The sequence below is a fragment of the Eutrigla gurnardus genome (genome assembly GCF_963514095.1).
Source record: "Eutrigla gurnardus genome assembly, chromosome: 20".
Lineage (NCBI taxonomy): Eukaryota > Metazoa > Chordata > Actinopteri > Perciformes > Triglidae > Eutrigla > Eutrigla gurnardus.
This window is the reverse complement of record NC_139931.1, coordinates 22,382,083-22,390,522: the sequence shown is the minus strand read 5'-3', so window position 1 is coordinate 22,390,522 and position 8,440 is coordinate 22,382,083. Positions and strand designations below refer to the sequence as shown.

Genomic DNA, 8,440 nt, shown 5'->3' with positions numbered 1-8,440 from the left:
GGAAAACAGTCTCTTGCTCGTCCAGCGAGTTTGGGGGAAAGACTGCGGCCTAGGACAAAGGGAAACGCTGCAGACGTAATCTTCACCTCCTGGCGTAACGCAAGTTACTTTGGAGAGAGAAAGTTTTTCTGGTGGCCGCGGGATTTATAGCTCACGGCTGGTCCGGGGGACCCCCTGGAGTCCCATGCAGTGGCCAGCCAATAGAGCGCCAGCTGTGTGACGTCAGATCCCGTGACCAGGTGGAGGTGACACTAAAATGGTGGTTGTAGTTTTTTATCTCCTTTGTCCCATTGTCTATCTCCTTTGTCCCATTGTCTGGCCGCATTGTGTAGGCTTTGTAGGCCGCATTCTGTAGTCCTAACGGTTAGGTCCCAACAGCAGTACATCTCTCTGACTCACTATATGAAGACATTTTTTTCAGCAAGTGCAAAAAATCACCCTTTCCTCTCAAATAAAAAAAATAAAAAATCTGATCAACAGTTAACCTTGAGAGACTGTTATTTACAGTAATTTTCACACATGGTGAGGGGCATTAGTGTTTTTTCTCACCTCTCCTTCGTTGTGGAACTGGGCTTTCAAAATCGCTGTCATCAGATAGTTCCACACACTGATTCTGTATAAAAGAAAAGTGTGACCAACTATGTAAAACCGGCAACTTGAACAGTAAGATACAAAGCAAAATCAGTATGACACAGTTAATTATATCTGACTGAGAAAATACATATTTATACACATACATATTACATACAAGTGTGGGGAGTATACAACAATTTGCCAGTAGAAGGGGCAGACAACTGTGGTAGACTAGGATGTGGGAGGCGATTCAGTGATTGAGTTCAGGTGAGCTCATCACTGGATCACCACGGCCCAGTATTTCAAAACATTTAATGTAGATCAGAATCATCCATATAGGATTAAATACCAGAGTTGGGTATTTCAAAACCATGTGATCCTGTTCCCACAAAACTGGGATATGGATTTGGTAATCCAGAATCCAGATCAAATGGTTTTGGGCATTTCAAAACTCTAGGGTGAAGATCAAGATAGTTTTGATGCTAAAAATCAGGACCATCCTGATCCAACTGAAAGGATGGATCCAGCATGGATTCAAGGTGGATGTAGAGACATTTAGGATATATGGCACATATTTAATAATTATTTTATTTAATGCTTATATATTAAAGTAATACAGACCAAAACAATATCTATTCTAAATTAAACAATTAACCAGTGTAGCCAGCAGTGCAAATATCCCTCCTGAGTAGGGATAGGGATCGAAACCCGGTTCTATCAAGGACCCGGTTCCACTTTTTTCAAAACCCGAAAATCCATAGTTTGGGCTTATCGATACCACTATCGAGTCTCGTCGTTTTGTTTTTCTCCCGTAGGTCCTGTAACGTAATTGTGTGTCCCTCGTACCAGCGGTAAGCGCACACACAGACTTTGTAGCTTGTCCAGTCAGTTAAAAATAGTAATCCAATTGTGAAATCCGTGTTGTAATCGGCAGCATACAAGCTAGTTAGCTTGAAAAGTAAATAAAGTTTCAGACGTGCGGCGTGATGATGATGTGTTCAGGTTGGCTCAGTAAAACGACTATTAGGTTATCATGATGCATTCAAGTGTAACTTTAAAGAAAAGGGAAATTGAGTTTTTGGCGAGAAACATGAGTAATACAGTTGTATAGTGCTCTAATAATTTTTGAATATATAATTAAATGACTGATGCCAATATGTATTAAAAATGACATTTAATTTAAAATACAATTATTTATTTCCTTAATATTTTCCTAATCACTAAAACATGATGAAAAGTGACAGTAGACAATACATTAACAACATATTGTTGCGTCGTCTTTCCACCAAATAACAGAAAAGTATCGATAGTGGTATTGACAAAGACTCGGATCGATAAAAAGTATCGATAAAGGTATCGATATCAATAAATATTAACGATCACCATCCCTACTCCTGAGCCACTACACAGTATGTCACTCCCGATCATCATCATCTTCATCTAAATATATGATTAGTATAATATACAGGCAGCAATCCATTTGGACAGAAACTCTCTTCTCTCTTGTTGGAATACCACACTGAATTATGCAATACTATGCTCACCTGTGATGGAACGTCCATTCTTGCCATGATGTACAGACAAGTGCTGGAACAGACCGAGGCAACTTCTTTCCCACCCCAGAGGAAATTGGAGGTGACCCTTGGATTCATCAGTTTTTTACACCCCTTGATGGTGCTCAAAAACTGAAATGGGAATTGCTGGTGCTCTGACAACCCAAATACTCCTCTGAAGGTAGCTGTTATTTCAGCTCTTACTTGGTCTTCAGTCCACTCTGTGGAAAATTATATTTTTCCAACAAGGCCAGCCTGAGCTAACCTGGTCCGAGTTTCTCCCCTTGGTATGGCGAACACCAATGCCTCTGGTGACAAAGGCAAACATACAACCTCCTTGGTGTATGTTTTGACATGCCTTCAGTTTAGATATCCTGATCGAGCCCTGTTACGTTGATGGATGGGTGGGATGGATGGCAGAGGAGCCTATAGAAAACAAGCAGACAAATATATTTTTCTTAATGGAGCAGATAGTGACCCTGTGAAACAGTGAAGTGGTAGACAACTGCACACCGGCCTCTAGTGTGACATTTAGTGTTGTGGATCCACTCACATCATTTTGCCATACACAGGATGTGATCATTATATGCAAGCCAAGTTAATGCATTTCACATTACAATTTACAGGAGCTATGACCAATGTTCTACAATTGTTTCTTAAATTAGGAAAATCCAGACTTACTTAAATTTGCCAGGACATCCTGAATTGCCAACCCACAACATGATGTATGGAAGGAGGTGTATCAAGATGGACTATAGCAGAACAATAAATCTAGCTCTTAAATATGCCTTCTGAATTAGCTGATGAACTGGATGAGTTTTCTTTTGTGAACTAATATTTCTTAGTTAACTTAAGGTAACAAAACGTTATAATGCTATATCACAAATTCACTTACTGATCTCAGTGATGCAATAGTGGTAGCAAAGGTGGCTGAGGACACAGCTGGAGGTGCCTGTGTGTTAACCTGGGGTGTGGAGACCTGAAACAAGAGCCAACATTTTAACCTGTTAAAAATCCATGTTAAAGTGTTTAATGACCATAGAGTCTGGTGTACACCACAAACATACTAACAGGACACATCCTTGGAAAGCTTAGATTCTTTGATTGCGATTGATGCAAAGGAAACGTAACGAATGTGCCGACTGCAGCCGATTCTTAGGATGACTGATGCATTGTACAGCCAATAAATGTGCAGATAAGATTACATGGTAGATTCAAGACCCAGGGAGAAATCACATAAATAAGAGTGTTCCACAGGGCTCAAAGTAATTAAATGGTCTAAAATGTATACATCTGACATAAATGTGATCATTGATGTGTACAAAATATGACTATAGATGACCTAGATATACACTCAACAAAAATATAAACGCAACACTTTTGTTTTTGCTCCCATTTTTCATGAGATGGACTAAAAGATCTAAAATTCATTCCAGATACACAATATTACCATTTCTCTCAAACATTGTTCACAAATCTGTCTAAATGTGTGATAGTGAGCACTTCTGCTTTGCTGAGATAATCCATCCCACCTCACAGGTGTGCCAAATCAAGATGCTGATCTGACATCATGATTAGTGCACAGGTGTACCTTATACTGCCCACAATAAAAGGCCACTCTGAAATGTGCAGTTTTGTCTCACAGCAAAATGCCACAGATGCCACAAGCATTGAGGGAGCGTGCAATTGGCATGCTGACAGCAGGAATGTCAACCAGATCTGTTGCTCGTGCATTGAATGTTCATTTCTCCACCATAAGCCGTCTCCAAAGGCGTTTCAGAGAATATGGCAGTACATCCATCCTCACAACCGCAGACCACGTGTAACCACACCAGCCCAGGACCTCCACATCCAGCAGGTTCACCTCCAAGATCGTCTGAGACCAGCCACTCAGACAGCTGCTGAAACAATTGGTTTGCATAACCAAACAATTTCTGCACAAACTGTCAGAAACCGTCTCAGGGAAGCTCAACTGCATGCTCGTCGTCCTCATCGGGGTCTTGACCTGACTCCAGCTCGTCGCCGTAACAGACTTGAGTGGGCAAATGCTCACATTCGATGGCGTCTGGCACGTTGGAGAGGTGTTCTCTTCACGGATGAATCTCGGTTTACATTGTTCAGGGCAGATGGCAGACAGCGTGTGTGGCGTCGTGTGGGTGAGCGCTTTGCTGATGTCAATGTTGTGGATCGAGTGGCCCATGGTGGTGGTGGGGTTATGGTATGGGCAGGCATCTGTTATGGACGAAGAACACACAGGTGCATTTTATTGATGGCATTTTGAATGCACAGAGATACCGTGATGAGATCCTGAGGCCCATTGTTGTTCCATACATCCATGAACATCACCTCATGTTTCAGCAAGATAATGCACGGCCCCATGTTGCAAGGATCTGTACACAATTCTTGGAAGCTGAAAATGTCCCAGTTCTTGCATGGCCAGCATACTCACCGGACATGTCACCCATTGAGCATGTTTGGGATGTGCTTGACCGGTGTATACGACAGCGTGTACCAGTTCCCACTAATATCCAGCAACTTCGCACAGCCATTGAACAGGAGTGGACCAACATTCCACAGGCCACAATTGACAATCTGATAAACTCTATGCGAAGAAGATGTGTTGCACTGCATGAGGCAAATGGTGGTCACACCAGATACGGACTGGTTCTGAGTCCCCAGACCCCCAATAAAGCAAAAAAAAAAATTCACATTTCAGGGTGGCCTTTTATTGTGGACAGTCTAAGGCACACCTGTGCACTAATCATGATGTCAGATCAGCATCTTGATGTGGCACACCTGTGAGGTGGGATGGATTATCTCAGCAAAGCAGAAGTGCTCACTATCACACATTTAGGGCCCTAGTTTCGTAGACCAGGCGCAGTCAGCTTTCAGCGCACCTGCGCCGCGCCGACGGGGTGTGTTCGCCTGGACTTTGCAAGTTTCGTGCACCGCGCAGGCTCGCGCAGGCACACCTCCCGTCTCGCCCACCGGCGCAAGTGGGAAAGAGGGAGGAGAAGAAGGCGTGAGTGGGAGACGAGGAGGAGACGAGGCGTGGACTGGGATTAATATAGCCGATTCAGATCTTCACCAATCAAATGAGCTCCTCTCCTCTCCTTTAATGCGTTAGGGGAGGTTCAGTGCAAGTTCCGTCACTTGACAACCCGATGACAGATGCAGCGCCGCCGCTCCTACCACGCTCATCACGCGCTGTGCGCGCGTATCGTAATAATAACAATGCCGATATTATAAAAAACAGGGGAGAGAGAGGGTGATGTTTTGGTCCGAGAGGCTGAGTTTCCGTTACGCGTGCCATCCGCCTTTGATCTGACGTCAGATGTGACGGGACAATCTATATAGATATAAATTCACGTGTTGATTCAATGAGTTGCATTAAATAGTGTTTGTTGTGATTATTTATTGCATTTAAATGTGCCTGGAACTGTGGAAACCTGCCTGTGAGGTCTCGGTGACGTGTGCGCACTGCGCGCCGGTCCGCCAAACTTCCGATCCGCCAGCTGTGATTCGCATTGAATCAATGGACTTTATTTACGCCTTGCGCCGAAAGTAGACCAGGTCGGAGCTGGCGAGCTTTCAGCGCAGTCTCGGCGAGGCTTTTTGCCACGAAACTTCCGCTACGCCAAGCTGAATCTGTGACGCCTCCCCCTGCTGCGCCGCCACACCCATCTTGGCGCAGGCGATCTACCAAACTGCCAAACTGACGGTGCGCAAGGCTACGCGGGTCGAAACTTGCACTGCGCCACCCTGCGCCGCCCTGCGCTGGTCTACGAAACTAGGGCCCTTAGACTGATTTGTGAACAATGTTTGAGAGAAATGGTAATATTGTGTATCTGGAATGAATTTTAGATCTTTAAGTCCATCTCATGAAAAATGGGAGCAAAAACAAAAGTGTTGCGTTTATATTTTTGTTGAGTGTATGTGGGCTACATATCAACTGCCACCTACATGAGTAACAGGCCTTTTTGGAAAATGCCTAGCCATACTCTTAGAAAAACGTGTAAAATATTCATTTTCTGTGGTATGTTAATCAAATGTGTTGAAATTCCACTGCGTTTTCCAGCTAATAAGTCCGAGATATAACATTAGTCATCTGCAGACATCTGTTTGCAGAGTCACAGTTTAAAAGAGTCCAACACACGCCTCTAATCAAAATGGTTTAAAAACAGCTTTCAACTCATATTGGTTATGCCTTGGAGAAGAGTTTTAAGCATTTTTTAATCAAATGTCCTTCATGGCGGCAAGACTCCTGGTAGTGATGTCCAAATGAAGCTTCGTGAAGCATTTTCTTTATTTTCTGAGCCCAATAGATGGCGCTCTCTGTTCAACAAAGGGTTGAAAGCAATGGAAATATATCGCCCTTCAACCCTTTGTTGAACAGAGAGCGGACAGAGGAGGAGGAGACGGCCCAAATGCATGTAATACAGACTCTGGAAGGACAAAAACTATTTAACGTTTTGTTTTATATACAATAAAAGTTTAAAATCTGTTCACCCTTATCCCTCTGGTCTCAGTCGCGTCTGTGTCTCCCTCCTTTTCAGACACAATCCCCGTCAAAGTCACATCAAAATCAAACTTCCTCAAATACTCTAGCAATACATTAAATCCATGTTAGGAGCGGAAAGATGTCATTTACCTTCAGATCACCGTCCGCTCCGTCGCACTGACGCCGTGGACAGCAGCAGTAATGTGTTGCCACTCGCACTGCATCTTTTTATTCGTGATCCCGCTGCTGTGGCCACTAAATTAATATATTTTCCGGGCCTCCACCTCCCAAACAAGTGTCTCTTTCTCCGTTTCTGAAAAGTTACGTTTCTTCGCTCACAAAATGTGGGTGTGTACAGGGCGGGATTCAGGTACGCACACTTGTAGGTGATCCTGTGATTTATAAAGGGAACATTGCGTACAGCTTGCGTGCGCACAGTTTTATAAATCAGATTTTTTTTTGGCGCACGCAAACTTTGGCTTTTTGCCGTATGTACACTTTTAGTAAGGATCCTACGCACAGTTTTATAAATGAGGGCCCAGGTCACTGTGTGACAGAAAGAAAAGCTCTGACTTGCTTGGGCAGACGTTGTTTGGTGTCACCCGCTGATTTGCATAATTTAAATATCTAGCCCGCTGAAAAAATGAAAATAAATTGCTTCAATTTTTATTTTCACCTTCAAAAAAAGTACGCACAGTGTGTACAGGATTCCGGCTGGCGGCGCCAATGCCTGTAATCACTAGCTAAGTTATAGGTAACTCCGAATAACAGTCGCTGATAGTCCTTTCAGTGAATCACAAAACCTTTGCTGGCACCCGAGTCATGCTGGCAAACGTTAGCTTGCTAGGTCGGTTAGCTAACAATAGCTTCCCCCAGAATACAGTAAAAAGTTCAGCTTTTAACTACGTAACTTACCTTTAATGGTGTGGACGGTACCGGCGGAAGTGCACCTTGGAGTGTAGCACGCACACCTGCTATAACCGCCCGCTCAATATCTCCTAATTGGAGGGAGCTGGCCATGTTCGGTCCTTCCTCTCTTTGCCTCCGCATCCACAACACGTCGGTCAGAGGTGTGGGCGGGTCTGTTGAGCTGACAGGCGTGGGCTATTTGCATATTTTCTAAACATTTAGATTTAGATTTAGCATTTAGATTTAGATTTAACATTTAGATTTAGATTTAACATTTAGATATAGATATAACATTTAGATTTAGATTTAACATTTAGATATAGATTTAACATTTAGATTTAGATTTAACATTTAGATTTAGATTTAACATTTAGATTTAGGTTTAACATTTAGATATAGATTTAGCATTTAGATTAAGCATTTAGATTTAGATTTAGATTTAACATTTAGATTTAGATTTAGCATTTAGATTTAGATTAAGCATTTAGATTAAGCATTTAGATTTAGATTTAACATTTAGATTCAGCATTTAGATTTAGATTTAACATTTAGATTTAGCATTTAGATTTAGATTTAACATTTAGATTTAGCATTTAGATTTAGATTTAACATTTAGATTCACCATTTAATTCGTACCTCAAATGTGAGGAAAATGAGCTAAATGTGATTAAAGTGAGTTAAATGTGAGGAAAGTGAGCTAAATATTCAAAATATATCAGCTAGGAAAGTGTGACTGAATTTTTACATTCGGCACCCCATAGCCTACCTGCTGATTGACAGGTTTCTACCACGCTACCAATGCAGTTAGCTACTAACATGAATTTAAGACTTAGCTGTTAAGTTGACCTTGAATTATGAAGCTTACTTTGTTAGCAACTTCACACCAGAATCCACATGGATCCAG

At 42.3% G+C, this 8,440-nt stretch overlaps 1 long non-coding RNA gene across 2 annotated transcripts; it reads right to left on the bottom strand.

Moving 5' to 3' along the window:
• Positions 1-2,397: 2,397 nt before the first annotated feature.
• LOC311030882 lies at positions 2,398-7,675 on the bottom strand. Of its 2 annotated transcripts, XR_014599022.1 has the most exons (4): positions 7,543-7,669; positions 3,022-3,105; positions 2,808-2,826; positions 2,398-2,552 (listed from the first exon to the last, which is right to left on the bottom strand). It is a non-coding gene; the product is annotated as an uncharacterized lncRNA (long non-coding RNA). The 2 variants fall into 2 exon arrangements; XR_014599021.1 differs by lacking the exon at positions 2,808-2,826 and having other exon boundaries at positions 7,543-7,675.
• Positions 7,676-8,440: the final 765 nt, after the last annotated feature.